Source organism: Chenopodium album, chromosome 19 (assembly GCF_948465745.1).
Source record: "Chenopodium album chromosome 19, dcCheAlbu1.1, whole genome shotgun sequence".
Taxonomy (NCBI): domain Eukaryota; kingdom Viridiplantae; phylum Streptophyta; class Magnoliopsida; order Caryophyllales; family Amaranthaceae; genus Chenopodium; species Chenopodium album.
The window spans coordinates 40,520,262-40,541,456 of NC_137852.1; the positions used below are offsets into that span (position 1 = coordinate 40,520,262).

General features: G+C 37.1%; 2 pseudogenes across 1 annotated transcript; one reads left to right on the top strand and one right to left on the bottom strand.

The window, feature by feature from the left end:
- Window positions 1-2,171: 2,171 nt before the first annotated feature.
- On the top strand, window positions 2,172-3,960 carry LOC145594375 (cytochrome P450 736A117 pseudogene; annotated as a pseudogene). Its single transcript, XR_014102835.1, has 2 exons — window positions 2,172-3,119; window positions 3,245-3,960. The product of XR_014102835.1 is annotated as a cytochrome P450 736A117 pseudogene (transcript).
- A 15,448-nt stretch (window positions 3,961-19,408) lies between these two features.
- Window positions 19,409-20,422, bottom strand: LOC145595857 (cytosolic sulfotransferase 13 pseudogene; annotated as a pseudogene).
- Window positions 20,423-21,195: the final 773 nt, after the last annotated feature.

Below are 21,195 nucleotides of genomic sequence, written 5' to 3' on the forward strand. Positions count from 1 at the left end.
AAAAATCTAGTCCATCTATAAGATTCATGGTTTTATTTATCAAGTCTCTTTATTGTTCCCAAGGTATTGTAAATGGCACTTGTATGGTGGAGACATATTGTCTATGAACTTTGGGACAAATTCATGATCCGGAGGTCTTTGTGAAAGAAGAGCAACCTTTAATTTGATCGCCACCTGGAAAAGAGGTCAATGAGGCCTTCTTCTCCCCCTTGCTTAAGCAATTCAAGATCGCGCAAGGTATTTGTGAGCTCGATGTTATCTCCCTATTGGGTTAAAAAAACGCTAATACAACATCACTCCAAGTGGAAGTTTGGTCCACTTGAGTGGCGTGGGCGCGTGGCTAGGGCTAGACTTGTCCCATTGGATAAGGGCTAGTGTTGTTTCGTTTATTTTTTTTTTTTTGTTTTTCTTTTGTTAGTTTTGTTTTCTTTTTACTGTGTGTTTTGTTCTTCTTTTGGGTTGCTCTCTCTTTTTCACCAAAAAAAAAAAAAAAAAAAAAAAAAAAACTAAAAAAACAATTTGGTCCAAGTTAGTTGACAATAATACTCTTTGGACATTTTGACAATGCTGTTTAAAAAAGCAGCATATCTGCTCTACATCCTAGCATATGTTACACTAGATAGTTCGCGAGCCATTTTCGATTATAAAAATTAATGGGAATTGAAATATAAGTATAGAGTTCTCTAAAAGAATTTAAGGAAAATTGCCTACAATAATCCAACTTTTATCTTATTCGCCTAAAATAATCCCATCTTTCGATTATATTTTTATAATCCAACCTTTGCAACGGCGGATCATATAATGGGCTAGTGTGGACTTGGCCCCTAAAACAACTGGGGAATTTTGTGAGTCATGGAACCAACTAATTAAGAAAGAATTAATACTGGTATATGATGAATCTAGTGCATGCAAGAAAAGATATATATATACTTAAAATTCAGATATATATGTATTTACCACTATTTTTTGTCACAAAATTGAAATTTCATTTACATAGTAAATAGTTTGAGTACTTAAACTAAAGTCGACAAAAATAACCTTACAAAACATTAATGTTGTATTTAATTTTATATTCGTATAAAAAAAATATTTAAATTGATAATTTAAAGATATATATATTGAGATGTTAATAATATGAAACTAGTTGGTTTCAAAAAAAAAAAAAAAAAAAATAATAATAATAATAATAATAATAATAATAATAATAATTTAAAAATAGATTAGTCTAATAAAATCTTACATGACTATGTATATCTCATGTATTATTAACAATTAATGGTCAAGAAAGGTGTGTGAATAGTATAAAGTTCAATTGTTGCAATAATTAAGCCTTTCCTATGGTACAATCTTTATGTACTAATTTCAGGAGCATAGCATGCAGCACATTTAGTTGAGTATTACCCTATTCATGTTCAAGTTAAGTTCACATAGGCAAGTTCGAGCTTTTAAACGAGTTCAAAAATCTGTTCAAAGTTGGTTGTTTTAATCACATTATATTATACAATAGTTGAATTAATCTCATTATTCATCTCAATGCTATGCATATTTTTTTTAAAAAAAAAAAATCAATTTTGAAATATATAATCGTAAAACAAAACATATTGAACATAATCAAAATTATGTATTGGCAAAATAGATGTGTACAAAAAGATTAGAAACTTTAATACTAATTGAACTCTTTCTTACTATATGTAATACTTCATTTTTGTTGCTACAGTAATTGTTTTTCTACTATTAGGCCTTGTTTGATTCACCTTAATTTTGCTGAACTGAAATTATTTTTACTGAACTGAATTTATTTTTACTGAACTGAACTTAATTTTACTGAACTGAAATTATTTTTACTGAACTTAAATTATTTTTACTGATTTTCTATTATAATTCTTCTTTAAGAAAACTGAATTTTACTGAACTGAACTTATTTTTACTGAACTGAAATTATTTTTACTGAACTGAAATTATTTTTACTGAACTGCATTAATATTATTTTTTTAAGGTGAAGAGAACAGGGCCTTACATAAAATCTTATTTTATTCTCTCTTTGAATGAATCGGATATCTTATTCTACATTTTTCATTCAATCATTGAATCATACATTGTTTTTTCCCTCAAATTTCTTGTGTTCGTTTATTAGTAATTGAGTTACTTGCAGAAATACAGAACGAACACATATGGAAACAATAATCAATCCATGTTTACAATTCTCGCAAAAACTGATTTTCCATCCTTTGTTCCTCCCATTGATGCTCTTTCTAATTTTATTTTACAAGAGTCTCTCTTCGAAACACCGTGAATTTGGAAAAAACCTGCCACCTTCGCCACCAAAGCTGCCAATCCTAGGAAACCTCCACCAGCTAGGTCTGTTACCTCATCGTTCTCTTCGATCATTGTCTCGACGATATGGCAAGGTTATGCTGCTCTACTTTGGCAGCAAACCAGCTCTTGTCGTATCATCTGCAGATGGAGCAGAAGAAATCCTGAAGACTAATGACTTGATTTTCTATAACAGGCCTAAGTTGCGAAATGCCACTAAAATCTTTAACGACGGAATGGATGTGGCCTTTTCTCATTCCGGAGAATATTGGCGACGAATGAGGGGTATATGCGTTATGCAGCTGTTAAATAACAAGAAAGTTCAATCATTGCGAACAATAAGAGAAGAAGAGGTTGCTGAAATGGTTGAAAAGTTTAACAGATCACGTTGTTCAGCGGTGAGTTTTGCGGAAATTGTTTTGTCATTTACATTTGATGTGATATGCAGAGCATCCTTTGGACGAAAATATAGCGAAAATCATGAGGAAGGCATCAATTTTAAGAATGGCGTGGATGAAGCCATGAAGTTGCTTGGGACGGTATTTTTGGGAGATTTTGTACCCTGTCTTAGGTGGATCGATCGAGTTAAAGGTTTGGAAGGTCGATTGGAAAAAGTCGTAGAAGATTTAGATGTATTTCTTGACAAGGTCGTTAAAGAACATCAAATTCATCTAAGCACTAAAAAGAATGTTGTCGTCGAGTCAAACAATGAGGGAAACAACGATAGCTTTGTGGATATCTTGCTTGGAGTTCATATGAACAACAAACATGATATGTCACTTGACAGCATCAAAGCCGTTATACTGGTAAGAAATAATTGTACATATATTTGTAAACACGATTATTTTACAACATTATTAAACTTTTTAGAAATTTCAACGATTAAGGCTTTGTTGTTGTCGGCGTCTTAAACTTTTTTTAAACTATGCAGGATATGTTTTTGGCTGGGACCGACACGATTTACACATTGATCGAGTGGGTGGTTATCGAGCTGTTTAAAAATCCAATAGTTATGAAAGAGCTACAAGAAGAGGTAAGAAGAGTAGTCGGAGGGAAAGGTCGAAAAGTTTGTGAGGATGATCTGGAGAAAATGAGTTACCTAAAAGCTGTGATTAGGGAAGCACTTAGGCTACACCCTCCGGGACCATTGTTAGTCTTTCACGAGTCCTTGCAGGACGCCAAAGTTAATGGTTTCGACATAGCTGCAGGTACACTAGTGATCATCAACGCGTGGGCAATTCAGACAGACACAGTGTATTGGGACCAACCAGAGGAATTTCGTCCTGAGAGATTTTTAAACAGCAGTTCATCAGGTGATTTCAGAGGAAAAAATTTCAATTTTATTCCGTTTGGAGCAGGAAGACGAGGTTGTCCAGGGATATCGTTTGCGATGGTTTCTGCTGAACTTGTGATCGCGACTCTCATTAACGAGTTTGAATTGAAACTTCCTGGTGGAATTCAGGGTGATGAGTTAGATATGTCTGAAATTGCAGGGCTTACAGTTCGCAGACAAGATCCTCTTATGATTATTGCAACTCCTCTTAAAATTTGAGATATATCATATATGTTTTTGCATAAGAGTGTGTTGAACCAAACATGGGTTTCAAGATTTTTTTTTTTTTTCTAAATCCAATTAATACATTAAGTTGTGCTTTTCCTTAGAATTCCCACTACAAAGTGAATAAGTGATTAAGAATTGTTAGTAATTTGTAACCTTTTCTTCTCTTTTGATATCAAATAATGAAAGTGGTTTTTTCTTTTTTTTTTTTTTTTTTTTTTTATTTTTTATTAAAAGTACATTAAGTTTATCATTATATCAACTTACAAGGCAATGGGTTATAACATTCATTTTACACAAACATTAAACTAAAGAATTTGATGAGTAAAGATGAATCAATTTACAATTTGTACATTAGTAATATCATTTTATTATTAATACATAATTAGAGAGATTAATGGTTAAATTTTGCATATATATAATTTTGATCAAATTGTAACAATTAAAAAAGTGAGTATATATCAACATAAACAACAAATCTAAATTGGTCAAAATCAATTTGGTATGTTAGAGAGAGAAAGTGAGAGAGTGTCCTTAGGTAGTGTAGGTAGTGTCCCTGCTGCTGTCGAAAGTCCAGCTCCGCCGTCGGTTCAGCCGCTCATTCCTCCCCTCCTCCCACCTCCTTTCAAGCCCCTGACCCGTCTCCACCAATCCCGTTAAAATCTTTCTCCGATGCTCTGCTTCAAACCCAGACTCCAACCTTTAACCCAGCTGACTTCCCCTCCCTCTCTTCGCCTCCCTCTCCGGCCGCCATTTCTGATTGTGACATTGTCATTCCAATTGCTCCAGATTCAATCTCCGACCTTGTATCTCCCTGGATAAATGTTGTTATCTTTAAAATCATTGGTAAATCCTTATCTTTTGATTACTTAAAATCAAAACTTTCCTCCCTCTGGAACTTCCAACCCAATGCTCCTATTCAATCCCTGGGTAAAGGATTCTATGTTCTCAACCTCCCCTCGTCTCAGGAGCAAGGTCGAATTTTATCAGGGGGTCCCTGGTTCATAGGTAAATTCTTAGTCCATGTTCAACCTTGGAAAGCTGGTTTTGTAGCTTCTAAAGCCAAAATTACTTCTATCCCTGTCTGGATTACTCTCCCAGAACTCCCAATTGAGCTCCACAATTCGCTAATTCTCCGCCAGATTGGTAACGCTCTTGGACTCTTCATTAAAGCAAACTCCTCCCCTTCTTTTTCCAACCGCTTCCAAGAAGCCAAAATTCTTTGCCTGATCGACATTGAAGCAAAGAGAAAGCACTCTGTTTGGCTGGGTGCGCATAAGCAAGATCTCTGCTATGGTCATATCCCCCCTATCTGTTCTCTTTGTGCTGCAATTGGCCACTCTGATTCTGATTGTTTTAGGTCGCCGGAGAAAAATCCAGGGAAATATCCGGCGGAAAAACGGGCCACCAACCAGATGGATGTTGATTCACCGGAAGAGGGTGAATGGATTCCAGTTAAGTCGAAAAATAAAAATAGGCGGGAATTTGCCAAAAATGGAAAATCATTTCAGCAAGGATCGAATCCGACCAATCCCAAACCCTTGGATAAGGGAAATTCCGCTTCTACCCTTATTAATTGCCCAACCACCGATGCCCCTCTGTCGCAATCTCAGCCATCGGATTCAATTCCAACCGTTGATTCAATCTCTCAGCTGCTCCCACCTAACAACATTATCCCATCTACGAACCCTAACCCTAACCCACATTTCCTCTTCGCAGCCACAACTTCTTCATCTCCCTCCTCAACTCTGAACCAGAGACCAGTCAACGCACCACAAAAAACCAAAAATCTCCCTCTTGCAAAACGCACCCACTCCAAAGATGTCTTCCAACGAGTCGGGCCAGTTTTCGGATTGCCCTATCAAGCACGAGACAGATTCAGAGGAGGAGGAATCAACTCCCTACCCACCATCTCTCATCAAACACATGTGCCAATACCTCATCAAAAACCCTCGTTTCTACCTACCCTTCCAGAAGCAACCCCTCCACCCCCCTTTCCCGATCCTGGTGGATCAGTCCAAGGGGAACCCAATAGCAGTTCAATGCCTAGATCCTCCGATCCCAACCTATCCAGAAACGGATGTCAACAGAATGGAATTCCTCCTCAAAACTCCGTCAAAATGGGTGCGGATATCCAAGCACCAGATCCGGTCGTTCATCCTTCGCCCATACCTAGTGGATGCACCGTACCAAGAGCTGATGATGGTCAAGAAGCCGGAGGGGTCGATTCTGCCGGGCCATCTTCCCTCCCTCTGCGACTTGAAGGCAATGTGCCCTGTTTTGGAAGCCTTCCTTGTTTAGTGGATGAAACAAGCTCAAGTTCAAAACCTCCCTTGGATTGTACATCCTCAATTGGCTTTTCTGGTGGACCCATCTCCGATGCTCCCTCAATTCAGGAAGATCTACACATTGACCTCAAAATCTCAGAAGCTGACCTTCTCCGAAGCAAGAAATGGCCTTTTTGTAACGAAAACAGAGATGGAATTCAGGCAGTTGGAGGTTACTGCAAAGTTCTTCCAGGATGTGGATCTGCAATTATGGCTGATGGAAGCAGTATTCCAACCGCAGAACATCAGACTCCACTCGTCCAAGACGTACGAGTTCTTCAATCTGGGACCCCAAACCCCACTCCATTTGAGGGAGGAAATCTTCCTTCGGGAACCTCTGCCTGAACCTATGATAATTGTTGCCTGGAATGCGAGAGGAATCGCCAGAAAGGGATTCCTAGCAAATCTGCATCACCTTATTCAGGAACATACCCCTGATATCATCTTTCTGTCTGAAATCAAAACTAGCCGTGCTCATACCAAGCACATAATCCAAGACCTTCCCTATGACCGCTTTGAGCTGGCTGAACCAAGAGGATTAACTGGAGGGGTGATCCTTCTCTGGAAATCTGAGGTGCTGGATTTCTGTTCTGTCAGCAGGGACATCCATGCCATTCATGGTGTGTTTAAGGTAGTCTCCTCAAATTTTTCTTTTTTCATTTCTGCTATTTATGCTAGTACTAAATTTAAGGGTAGGATTGATTCTTGGAATGATTTGGAAAATTTATCTTCTTCTGTTAATGTGCCTTGGATTGTTATTGGGGATTTTAATGAAATTGTTTCTGCTAATGAAAAATTGGGGGGTAGGCCCATTGTTCAAAGAAGGGCTGCTAGATTTAATGAGTGCATTCATGCCTGTGGTCTGATTGATGTGGGGTTCATTGGGAATAGGTTTACTTGGTCTAACAAAAGAAAGAGAAGACCTATTTTCCAGAGGTTGGATAGAGCTCTGATTAACTCTCTATGGATTCAGAAATTCCCTCAAACAAGCCTTACCCACCTCACTAGAGGTACCTCTGATCATTGTCCTATTAAACTCCAGTGTGTCCAGCCCCAACCTTCTGTCCCTGGTTCAAGATCTTTTAAAATGGAACCTCTTTGGTACCTTTACCCTAGGTTTAGGAATTTGGTTGAAAATGCTTGGCCCTTTCAGGATATGCCTATCCATCAAAAACTCAAATCCATGTCCTCTTCCATTCAGTGTTGGGTTAAGGCTACTGTTCCTAATCCCCTGCTTGTTACCAAAAAACTTCATAGGAGAATTGCTGGTGTCCAAAATGCCCTTGAAAGGGAACCAAACAACCAATTCCTGCTGAATCTTGATTCCCATCTGTCCTGCTCCCTGTCCTCTGCTTATGCCCAGGAAGAAGCTTTCTGGGCAGTTAGGGCCAAGTCTAACTGGCTCACTGAAGGGGATAGGAATACTACTTTCTTTCACAACTCTGTCCTCATTAGGAGATCTCATAATAGAATCCAGAATCTGTCTAATGAAGTGGGTGAACCTGTGCCTACCTCTGGTCTACATGACCATATTGCTAACTACTTCTCCAGTCTCTTCTCTTCTGAAGCTACTCTCTCCCTTGGTCAACCTATTTATGGGTCTTCCCTGTGTATCTCCCATCCCCCTGCTCTGTTTGAAGTGCACCAGGCTGTCTTTAGCATGAAAAAATTCAAAGCCCCTGGTATGGATGGGTTCCATCCTTTTTTCTATCAAGAGCATTGGTCCACCATCTGGAAGGACCTATTACAGTTCTCTCAAGACTGTTTCTCCTCTCTCTCTATCCCTGCTGAGATCAATAGAACCTCCATCTGTCTTATTCCAAAGGTTCAGAATCCTGAGTCAATCAAGCAATATAGACCTATCAGCCTGTGTAATACTGTATATAAGATTATCTCTAAAATTATTGTTCTGAGGATTAGACCTAGGATCAATTCTATTATTTCTCCCAATCAGAGTAGTTTCCTCCCTGGTAGAGGGTGTCAGAACAACTACATTGCTGCTTCTGAGATTCTGCACTCCATGAGAACTAGGAATAGCTCTGTTGGCTGGTTTGCCCTTAAAATTGATCTTGAGAAAGCCTATGATAGACTGGAATGGCCTTTCATTAGGTTTTGCCTTGCTAGGAATGGCTTTGATGAGGCCTCTACTAATCTAATCATGAATATTGTTGCTTCATCCTCCTTCCAAGTCATGGTGAATGGCAAGCCCACTAGATCCTTCCAAGCTTCTAGAGGATTAAGGCAGGGAGATCCTATATCTCCCTATCTCTTTATTATATGCATGGAATACCTGTCCTTTCTTATTCAGGAAGCCTGTGAGGAGGGGGGTTGGAAACCTTTTATGTTCAAAAATGGGGGCACTCCTATATCTCATCTAATGTTTGCTGATGACCTTTTACTGTTTGGTGGGGCTAACCAATCCACTCTCCATGCTATGATCCAAACCCTTGATAATTTTTGGGATGTGTCTGGCCAGAAAATGAACCCTGCCAAGAGCAAAATTTACTTTTCCAAACATTGTTCTCTCCAGACCATCCAGGACTTCTCTGTTGCCCTCCATGTCTCTGTTAGTGATGATTTAGGTACATATCTTGGTTTTCCCCTGACTGACAAGAGACCCTCCATCTCTCAACTTGCTTACATCACTAATAATCTTGCTAAGAAACTCTCTGCTTGGAAGACTGCTAATCTGTCTAAGGCTGGTAGGTCTATCTTAATCAAAGCTTCTCTTGCTGCTATTCCTGAATACTCTATGCAGGTGATTGCCCTTCCTAAGAAGATCTGTTCTAGCATTGATAGAATTTGCTCTAGGTTCTTCTGGGGTTCAACCCCAAACAAAAGAAAATCCCCTCTCATTGCCTGGAAAAAGATTTGTGGTCCTGTCCATAGAGGGGGTCTGGGATTTAGAGAAAGCCACCTTAACAACTTGGCCCTTTTATCTAAGCTCTGCTGGAAGATCCATAGCTCTAATAACCTAGCCACCACCATTATTAGGGAGAAGTACTGCAACAGAAGCATTCCTAGACCCTTTAAGTATGGCTCCCACATCTGGCAGGACATGGGGAAGGGTTGGGAAACCTATGCTCATTTTACCCAATGGTGTACTGGGAAGGGAGATCAATGCTCTCTTTGGTTTGATGACTGGACTGGCATGGGCCCCCTTAGGCAGCTTATTGCTGGTCCTCTCAAACCTGACCAACTCAACCAAAAGGTTGATTCAATCATGGGGAATAATGGCTGGTTGCCTGCTAATTTCCATGATAATATTCCTCCTCACATTCTCTATGTCATCTCTGCTATCCCTATTCTTAGCCACTCTGAGGATTTTCCCTTCAGTTCTCTAGGCAAGGGCAATCACTTTGACACTTTTTCTGCCTATTTGTATCTCTGGAATCAAGCCTACCCCAGGAGTACAGACTACTTCTTGACTGAGGATATATGGAAGTTGGATGTAAAACCCTCTGTCAAGTTCTTTTTGTGGGCCTGTGCATGGCAGAGCATACCTACTTCTGCTGTTCTGCACTCTAGGAACATCTCTCCCTCTAGTAAGTGTTCCTTCTGTCCTCATTCTGATGAATCCATCATTCATGTTCTTAGGGATTGTCCTAGAGCTACTGAAATCTGGTCTTCCATTTCTTGCCCCCAAAACTTCTTCACTGACCCCTTCTATGTTTGGTTTCCTAACAACATTAAAGACACCAGCAAATCCTCTCTTCTTGACCAAAAATGGAACTGTCTCTTTGCTCTAATATGTTGGAAGTTATGGTTGAGGAGGAACAAATGGATTTTTGCTAAGACCAATATCACAGTTGATCAGTGGTGGCATTCTTTAAGGTGGATGATCCATGAGGCTACCTTTCTAACCCCTGTTAGGTCTCATAAGGCTATTGTGTATGTCCCCCCCTCTATTGATTCTACCTTTTGTGTTGTTGTGGATGCTTCTTTTTGTCCAGTAAGAAAGTCTGCAGGGATAGCTTGTATTTGTAGAACAACAGAAGGTGTCTGGATCCAGGGGATTGCTACGCATGTGAGAACTACCAGCCCTGCCATGGCTGAATGCCTAGGTATCTTGCTTGCTTTGAGGTGGTGCCAATCAAAGAACTGGGAGGATAGCACCATTCTATCAGACTGCCAGAGATGTACTGTTAGCATCAATGACTGCTACGCCCCCCCTGATAACTTGTCTCCATTTATTAATATATGCAGGGACTTAAGACAGGCTTTGGGCCAATGCAAGGTGATGCATGTGGGCAGGAGGAGCATCCAGGAGGTGGACCAGTTGGCCAGGGCAGCCAGATTGGGTCTTGCAGCTCAGTGCATGGGGATTTTTAATCCAGATTTGTTCCTCTGTAATGCTACTACTCTAACCCCACCCCCTAATTTGCATCAGAACTACTCCTCATCTAATGTAGCTTCTATTAACCTAGCTGGAAATACTTTGGGTGCTGTGACACCATCTTTTGACCCTCCTTAGTGAGGTGTTTTTGTATTTGTACTATTGCTGTGTGTAACAGCCTAAATTTATAATATATTGCTCTTTCCAACCAAAAAAAAAAAAAAAAAAAGATGAATCAATTTTTACGTTATCAGAATTTCGCTGAAATATACCACACCGTTTGGTATCAAATTAAAATCAATATATTCATTTCGGAACAACAACTAAATACAAGACATTAAAATCAAATTTCATCTCTATAATACCCTACTTCAATTGTTGAATCCAAACACATACGAAGTACTATTTATTAAGCGAGCACCAATATGGATGTATATCATTACTTTTTAAGTTTAAATTCAATTACATATATTTTTTTATATGACTGGCCACACCGTGTGGTCGAGCTTACTCAAGTTACTCAATCAGGGATTACTTGAGGGGTTCAGTCAGGGGTTACACAAATTACTCGGTCAGAGGATACTTGAGAGGTTCAGTCAGGGGTTACTCGATCGAGGGGTTACTCGAATAACCCTGGCCACAGTGTAGCCAGCCAAACAATAAAATCCTCCATTCATTTTTGGGATGTTTATGTGTCTAAATTAATAATTCAATGAAAGATATGTTTTACAAAAAGTAATTGCCTGTTAGTGGATTATGATGCCATCGGTATCCTTTAACTTTTTTATTTTTGGATTTCTTATGCTACAAATCTTAGAAAAATATTAATTAAGTAGTTTTGGAATCATGGGTAAGGTTTGTATGTACTCGCCACGTTTACCTTTCAATGTTTAGATACTTTGCACTCATGAATAACGATTGTATTGTTGCAATTAATTCAAGGGTAATATTATATGCAGTCTTAAAGGTTACATATAAACATTTAATATACTCCGTACTTTCTTTTTTAGTACAGTATAAACTTGGAAATTTATCAACAACTTACGAGTAAATCAGTGTAATAAATGTTTGGTTAATGTGTATTCTTTCCACTTAAGCTTCTTTTTCCTTAGTTCAAATAATAAAGAAACTTCATTCCTTAAAAAAGGCATTTGATTGAAGTTGTTTGAGTGCTTGGGAATATAAGTATAGATCATTTTAGTTGTTCACAAAACAACACCAATACACCATACCATAAACTTATCTTACAAAAGAGCTCTATATCCCCGAGTAAACATGATGCAACGTTTAGTTCGTGTAAATTGCATCTCTTTTTTAACATCTACCAAAACACTAGTTAAACCACAAGCAAAAGACAACCTATTTTTGCCAATATACAACCCAAATTACGTTAACATATTGAGAAACAAAAACAACTTCATTGCACCAATAAATTGTGCACAAAGTCGTAATCAATCATCGAAGGAAGTTAATGAGAATACTACGGCAAAGCTCCAACAAGGAGAGTTTATCATTCCTAAACACATCGCCGTAACCTTGGATGGATGCAGGAGATGGCATAAAGCTCGCGGTCTAGACCTTGATTATAAGTCTTTCTTTCAGGCTAACTTGAGGTTTGTTGAGTATTGTCTCAAATGGAAAGTTAGCACTGCCACAAGTTACATTTATGGACTTAGAAATTTTAAGCTGCGATCTAAGGTATTCCGTCTCTTATGTTATATCTTTTCTATTCTTTTTGAAGTCGTTCACTAAGAGTATCCGAGGTATCATAAAAAAAAAAAAAAAATAAAATAAAATAAAATAATTCAATAAATAAAGGTTTGGCCCCAAGCATCATATATAATTTGTGAGAGTGAGGGATAGCTCAAGTGGTTAGAGCTTCCTTCCCAATTTCAGGAGATCATGGGATCGATTCTCATCCCCGCCCTTGTGGCTCTCTAAACACCAAAAAAAAATATATAATTTGTTATTTATATATATCAGAATTAAAGAGAGGTTTAAAATTTAATTCTTTGCGCAAAATTCTCTCTTGGCCCAGATGTTTATCCAAAAAGACCTCATATTTCTTTAATAACTCTTATGCAACTACAAAATGTGTATAATGAAACCTAAATAGTTATATAAGACATACTCTTAATAACAAATTAGGTTTAAATTAATGAAGCAATCTTAGTTGGATCATTAGTATTGTTATTTTGAATACTACTTCTGTAAATTATTATGTGTAATTTTAGGGTATTATTTGTGAGATATAAAAAAATCAAAAATCTGCACATAATAAGTAACGAAGGTAATATAAGTCTTTTAATTCTCCAAAACTAAAAATGTGTGCATCCTAGTCAATCAATGAAGATCTTGATTCTATGTTATCACTCCATAGTTGTATATTAATGAAAATTCCAATTCTCTCTTTTACGCTCCTTACCCTTATGCGGGTCCATATCATTGTTAGTGCTAGAGCATAAACTACATTCTTGAGCCCTCAATCATCAGATTATGGTTTTGATAAATTAGTCTTTTAACATGGTATCAGTGGCGGATCCAGGATTTCCGTCCTTGTGAGTCACCCTGAATAATTGATCAACTGTAAAAGAAAAAAAAAATTTCGAATCCAAAAATACTAACAAATATATATATATATATATATATATATATATATATATATATATATATATATATATATATATATATGACAACCACCTTCATTTCAATCATTCAATCAAACAAAAATAATCCATACTACAACCAAATAGTACCTAAATAATTCATCTTACAAACTAAAAGTACTACAAATAATATATTACAATCACTTAGTACAATAAACTATTACAATTGTTCACGACGAGTTTTCATATTTGTTCATTAGTAAGATGTGGAGTGGAAATTTGTTCATATGGAGAAGAATTTTGTTGACTATGAGGATGAGGATTACATTTAGCAAAGAAACTAGCGATATTCTGCATTTTATTTGGAGTACGTTTCCGCTTCATTCTGAAAATCATTTAAGCAAATAAGTAATTACAAAAAAAAAATCAGCAATTCATTTATACAATCATATATTCACATTACACAATTTCAGTTCATTTGAATACACATAATACATTCAAATATCAATCAAATCTGAATCAAATGACCACCTAATCAACAATTCTGCATTTCAACACCACAAATCCACAATGAACAACATTACAAGATTTACAACAAGCAACAACCTGTCATTCTGTCAATTTCAAATTTTCAAGACTATAAAATTATAATTTATAAATGACTGAAAATCTGAAATTATAATTAATTAAGTAGTTAACACAAAAATGAACAACAAATCTACAATTCAGTTCAATTTAATCAATCAAATGACTGAAATTATACAAATTTATAATTAACAAAACAAATTAAAGGTGTAAATACCTTGCTGCTTGCTCAGTTCAGTCAGTTGCCTTCAAATCCTTCAATCGGTGGTCTGTGCTATTGTGCTAGAGAGACCGCTGCTCGGCGGCGTTACTGGCGTAGATCTGAGATTCCGAGGGGCGAGGGCCTTAGGGATGAACGACGAACGACTGAACTGTTGTTTGAACGACGAACGGATGAACGTCTGATTGTCTGCAGACTGAAGGTAGGCTGCTCCGACGAACTAGTAGCGGCGAATGCGAGAGAGAAATTTAGGGTTGTGAGGTTTCCATTCTTTCTTTCACGCGTTTTGGGCCTTTGCCGTTCTTTCTTGTTTTTTTGTTTTTTCTTGTTTTTTTTTTAAATTTTGCACTGCTGAGTCACGTGACCCAGTGTACACACGTGTAGGTCCGCCACTGCATGGTATCAAGAGCCAGCGTGGAGGATGAGGGCTAGAATATAAAACATATTCCAAGCCTTTCACCACCAGCTTAACTGTATTTAAATTTATGGTTTCGCCCGTGCATAATTAAGCTAAGACTAACTGATATTTGATCAATTAATAATTTTTTTTTTCTAGTGAAGACAATAAAGATGGATAAATTCTTCATGCTGGTATTAATTTTCTTTCATTGCAGGAAGCGGTAGATTTTTGTATGGGCCAATTTGAAACTTTTTTAGAGGAAGAAAGGGAAAATTTTAAAAGGTAACTTGTTATTCCTTTGATTTTCGAGAGATTATTATACTCATTTGATGATTGTTTTTCAGTTAATTATCAAATGAAGAGAAAAAACTAACCTTAGATTAGTTAGGTGTACGGTGCATCCGAGTACATATAAAAAATTATATTAATTTCACTCCATAGTGTAATATTAAAAATGGTAAAAAATTAAAGTATCAATAGATTATTATTTATCTTTACAATAATATATACTACCTTCGTCTCATATTATTTACAACATTGGAAAGGCACAGACACTTAGGAAACTTTTTTTGTGAGTGTAAAATAGAGAGAAAAACGTATGGATGCACGTGATGAGAAATGAGATGCAAGCAGAAAGAAAGGACAGCCTAAAAAGGAAAGAAAACAAATTTTATACAATAATATGTAGCATCCATTTTTGATAAAAATTGCAAATAATATAAAAGGGGATAGTATAAAGACTTCAAACATGACAAATGACAAACAAAAGGTTTGTTTTTGTGGATGCTAATGGATCGGAAAAGGCAGCGCAAGTGATGTGATAAAGATAAGAAATCCATACTTAAAACATATTTATTTGTAGGCATGTCGGGTTACTAGTAGGCCTGATTATTTGATACGATAACACGATAGAATTAGGGTAGGGTAGTCAATTATGGATTCTATTATTGGACATGGTTAATATAAAACCAAAACAACAGCTTTATAATTTGTAAACAAAAATATAGGTGCAGTGTGACATAATAAAATTGCATGAATAGTTAATCCACTTATGCTTGCTTTTCTATCTATTCTTCTTTATTTATTTTCCTTGCTTGTTTGATAATTTGTCCATTATTGACCTATTATTAAATTGCAATTTTGCAAGCTACTTTGACCCGTTTGACGGTTTTAAACTATCTTTTTATGATCTGACCTACTACTAAGGATCTATTTTCTTCAGCTTATTTTCTATCTAATCCAGTTCAGTTCAATTCAGCTTCAATATGTTCAGTTTAGTTCAGTTAAGTTCTTATCTTACTTTTTTTCTCTCATAAAATATTTAGTTTAGTTTAGTTCAGTTCAATTCAGTTCAGCTCCAATAAGTTTAGTTCAATTCAATTCAGCTTAATTCAGTCAATCAGAACATACCCTGACTTGTACAATAACCAAGCCTGAATACCAAATATTAAATAGAATGCATATAGTTATCATTTAATTTGCTTTATTTAACTCTTTTATAAATTAAAGCTCGACCCTTATATATGAAACAGGAAAGGAGTAAGAGTGTCGATAGTAGGAGAAAGGTACGTATTATCTGAATCTTGTCAAGCCATAATAAAGAAAGTGGAAGAAGCAACAAAACACAATACAAAACTTGATTTAATCTTAGCAGTTTGCTACACTTCACAAAGCGACATAGTTCAAGCAACAAGAAAAATTTGTCGCAAAGTCAAGGAAGGAAGCGTTACATTAGAAGATGTGAATGAAGATTTGATTGAACAACATCTATCTGCTTGTGGCTCTCGACCCCTTCCCGACCTTTACATACGAACGAGCGGTCTACTCCGCATTGGGATGTTGTTGGGGTGGCAAATTGCCGATGTTGAGCTATACTTTACCAACACTTGTGCACCTGATTTCGGCGAAGATGAGTTCCTTGATGCTTTGAGCTCCTATCAACAAAGGACTTATAGGTTGTTTGGTAGTTGAAATAAGAGCAATGTGTTTCAGATTCTTCTGGCCAAAGTTGTTAAAACTCATAGTAGGTTGTGGTGCATGCATCTTGATTGTTCTTAAAATTGCAAGACAACTTTTAGTATTTCTTGTTAATCATGAAATAATAGAGCCCCAATGACATAATAGAAGTAAAATTGAAAAAATATTTCCAAGTTTAAGTAAAATCATATGATGCTCCACTTTTTTTCATATCCTATTTCAGAATAATAATAAAGTGTTTGTTTCGTTGTCATGGAAATGTACTAAAATCTATATCTATATCTATACTAATATATTAAAAGGCGTTTATAAGAACGTTCATGTGCCATGTAAATCCTTTCAAATTACGTCACGTCACTTCACAAATACTTTATGACACCATATCACCTACCTAACATCTCTTTATGCCACATCATCACTGAATTAACCTTAATCATTATGCCATATAAAAATATAAGGTTAAGGGGATTCGAACACCCAACCACTTTTAACAAAGTTGTGTATTTAACCATCTTAGCCCATTGCTAAGCATGTTATAAATATGAAAATGAAATGTACATAAGTGTAAATTAACAATATGATTTTATTATTTCACAAAAAACACATTTAATACTGTCGATTTCAGATTTCAAAATCCTTTAAAAAAAATGTACCTCAATTGCACGATTACAAAAGTAGCAACCCAGGGCAACAGCCGAGCTACTCACTAGTTAATATATTAAAAGGCGTTACTAAGAATGTCTCTGTGCCACGTAGACTACGCCAAGTTACCTACTCGGATCCATCTCTTATAATTTAAGAAGGATGATTAATTAACCATCTAAGCCAATTATCAATTATGTTATAAACATGAAAATAATGGTACATATTGATTTTTTTTGAAGGGGGGAGATTAAATTCATTAATAAAAAGCCATACGGCACTTACATAAGAGATCGTAATCGAAAAATACAAAGACGACCGAACCAATTACAAGTTCGAAATAAAAGAAACTACAATTGCACGCGCAGAATGACGTTCTTAAGTACCCTTGGCTCATATAACGCTGTCCTATGCAGCCTCTTGCAAGGGGGTCTGGCAATATGATGTAATTTCTAACGAGAACCTTCATTGGCTCAGAATCCCGTACTCCTCGACCTGAAATCAAAATTGGTGTCGTACACTTCACCATAGACAAGACCAACTCCGACTCAAACACGGATATCGGCATGGAAGCAAAACCCTTTAGCCCAAACCAACAGAAGATCAAACCGAAGCCCCACAGCCAAAAAACCCGGCTTAAATCCTGCACCAGAAGATCGGTACACCGATCTGCAAGCCCCATATCACTCCAACACACCACACAAACAGAAAAAATAATAAAACTAAAAAACACACAACGACTTCTAAAAGGAAAAACAAAACGAAAACTAAACCCTAAAACAAAATACGAAACCCTAACATCCCACCCCGCCGCCAAACCGAGTCCCACCACCAACGCTCTGGGAAACACCAACCCAGCCCACGAACCGCCGGAAAGAAACGCACGGACCACCGAGGCCCGCCTGAGAAGCCCGAACCCCACACGCCCCCGAGCCGCTGCAACGACAACCCTACACGAGGGACTTAGAACGGCCCTACACGAGGGACTTAGAGGGAGAAAACTCCCCCTCCCCGTTCTCGTAAACCAAGTCGCGGCAACGGACAAGAGGGTGGGGCGAAGGCGCGGCGGGGAGGCGGTACAAAGAAACGACGGCAGGCCGGCCTCATGGTCGGAGAAGAACAACGGCGGCGGACGAAGGAGCGGTGCGGCGCAAGATGAAAGGCTGAAAACACGAAAAACCATAACGGAAAAAGAAATAAACAAGCTAAAAGGGTAGATCGGAGGCTCGCCGACGCTGTGGCGTGGGCGGTGAGCCACACGCCCGCCGGCGAGCCTCATGGCCGGAGAAGAAGAAGAGGGGCGGCGGTTATGGGAGAGATAGAGAGAGAGGATTTTTAGAGAGAGAGAGTTGGTACATAATTGATAATCACAACGTCTAATTGGAAAAAAAAAAAAAATTAAAACACATTATAAATATCAAATACATATAATCAAAAAAAATAATTAAAGTAGCAACTCGGTGCAATGCCCGTAGCCCCGGATTACACACTAGTTAGGACATGAAACAAAACTCAAATATGTAATCAATCACAACTTCTACTTTGAGCATTAAACCCACTCTATATTACAAACCAACACTACGTGCTTTAGTCCAAATGAAGAAGCAAACAACGGCCCAAATAAAAAGTGAATTCAGAATCTAGCCTATTAACTTAACATAAGAGCCCAAAGATTTTAAGAACTCCAATGGGGGATTTGTCGAAGTTTATGTGATCCAAGTATAGTATAAAACTCATACAAGGTGTGCTTACGAGGTGTATGAGGATATGTGTTAAATACGAGTCTGGGCTGCACTTGCAACTAAGAGAGGGAAATCCAAAAAAGGTTCTATCCCAAAATCGTATTGTAATAGAAGGATTAGCCCCTTAACCTTATAAAGGGTTTAACTCTTTCTTAATTTCGCAATGAGAAACACTTACATCTGTTATTTGGGAAGTTTATACTTCAACAATATGATGACATATAATGTTCAACAATTAAAAAGATAGTTAAGCTCGTTCACGACTCACGAGCTCTGGAGTTGAGCTTGGATTTGCTCATAAGGGCGTCTCAAGCCAAACCCAAAGTTGAGCCAAAAGCGGCTTTACTGAATTAATGTTTGATCGAGTTGAGCTTTAACAATCGCGAACAATTCAGAATCATCATCACCCCGGCCTATTCGAAATAGTGATCTCTACCCAGGCCAAGTGTACGTCTAACTCCTATCCTTGTATATATTCACTGACCTTTGGGAAATCTGAATTGAAGTAGAAAGCAGTAAGAGGAAAATAGCAAAACATAAGTTTTTTCAAGTAAAATCAAACTGAACTATGAAGCAAGAATATATATGGTACGTACCTAAACAACATAAATTGAAAAAAGAAATAAAGGAAAAGATCTAGCTTGAGTAAAACAAGATCACTTATTCAATCCGGTCTATGGCATGATTTTGTGAACTTTCAAATTATGAGTTCATTTGATAATATTCAAAAGAAAAACCAGCCATCTTAAGTTTTTCCGACATTTGATCAAATTGTTTTACCATTGTAGGAGTCAAGTAATTGGTCCAATCTCCAACCTCGCCTTTCCTAAAGAAAGCCTTGTTCTCAAATCTAGATATAACCTTACCACTCTTGTTAACCTCCATCTCTTTTAAACTTTTAAAGCTACATAGCTCTATAATCTCGTCTACAACCTTTCCTTTCTCTTCCTCCTCCGAAAATGGACAACCCACAAACTCCGCCAACCTTTTCAAATGATCTCTTGGTTCCTTCTTCAACCCTTCGTATTCCAAGAATAACACCTTTTTTGGACTTTGTTTGCTTTCCTTCCAGTAGCCCAACACATGATTTTCATAAGGCCCCCATGGGGAAACACCCGAGCAAAACTTATCTACGTATTTCTCCATCATTTCCATATCGGGTTTGATCCCCTTACACGCCTCAAACTCTTGGAAAAAATGCCATATCGAAACAAAAGTGTCTAAGGGATTTCGACAAACACAAACAATCCGGCATTTTGAAGTCTTGATCGAATCTGGCAGTGAGTAATACGGCATGTGAGTAGCAAATAGTCTAGGTGAAGGTATTTTAGATAAGTCTGGTAGTTTTTCATTGACTTTTTGGTAAACTGTTGTTTCTAAATGTGAGATGAGCTCATGCGGATTTTTGGTGTGAAAAGGGTGTTGAGTAAGATCATTAGATAAATTCTTACGATTTACAATGGCAAAAATAAGGGATTTTAGCCATGTTGTACCGGTTTTGGGTTGGCTTGCTAAGATTATATCACTATCATGAGCTTGAAAGTGGGTTTTGGATGCAATTATTCCCTCAAAAATATAACTTAAGCACCATAAACCTTGATAGAGGTACATTGGCCAAACAAACCATGTTTCTTTTGGGAGGGTGAGTTGTAGCTCTTTGATTTCGTCTTCCGAATTTTCTAGAGCTTTGGTTCCGGTGGCCTCTAAGGGTGCCATCTAAATTAATAAAATGGGTGTCTTAACAATGGCAAAAATTTAAACTTGCATTATATAACCCATATCTAACTCCTACGGGCTAAGGCTAACTCATTAGTTACAGGCGCCGAGGCGGGCCTAAAAATGCTACGTAGCACTAATAACAATAACCTTGCTCAATATTCTAAAATTGATTACTTAATTCTTTGTACGTAGGTATAACAATAATCTTGCACAACATTCTAAAATTGAGCCCTAAATTATTTGTCTTAATATATACTTCTTCCGTTTTTATTTATTTACAACACAATATTTTAACACACACTTTAATGAAAATAGTAGGTTAGGTAAATGGACAAATTAATTGACAAGAAAATATCACCAATAATAACAAAAAAGTAATAAGTTGCTATGATTCAAATTTTATAGCTGAACTTGTTTGTTCATCTTATCTAATCACAACCTTATTAGCATGTTAAAAAGACGTATTGCAAGAATTTTTTTTTTCTTAACATTATATGAGTGATAAACTGATAACCAGTGGTTAAACAAGTGGGATTTAATAAAGTTGGAACCCCTTATTTTCAGGGACCTTGAAAGATCAATTACCCCACTCATACTCGGAATCCCTATTATTTATTTCCTCCATTTTATAATAATCGTAAAACTTTCGCCAACATACATGTCATTGCATACCTTTGACTATTTGTATTTGTAATTATATACTCTGTATTATTAAAAAGTTTAAGAGGTTAATTTAATGAAAAATATGTACTGTACTACTTACTAAGGTT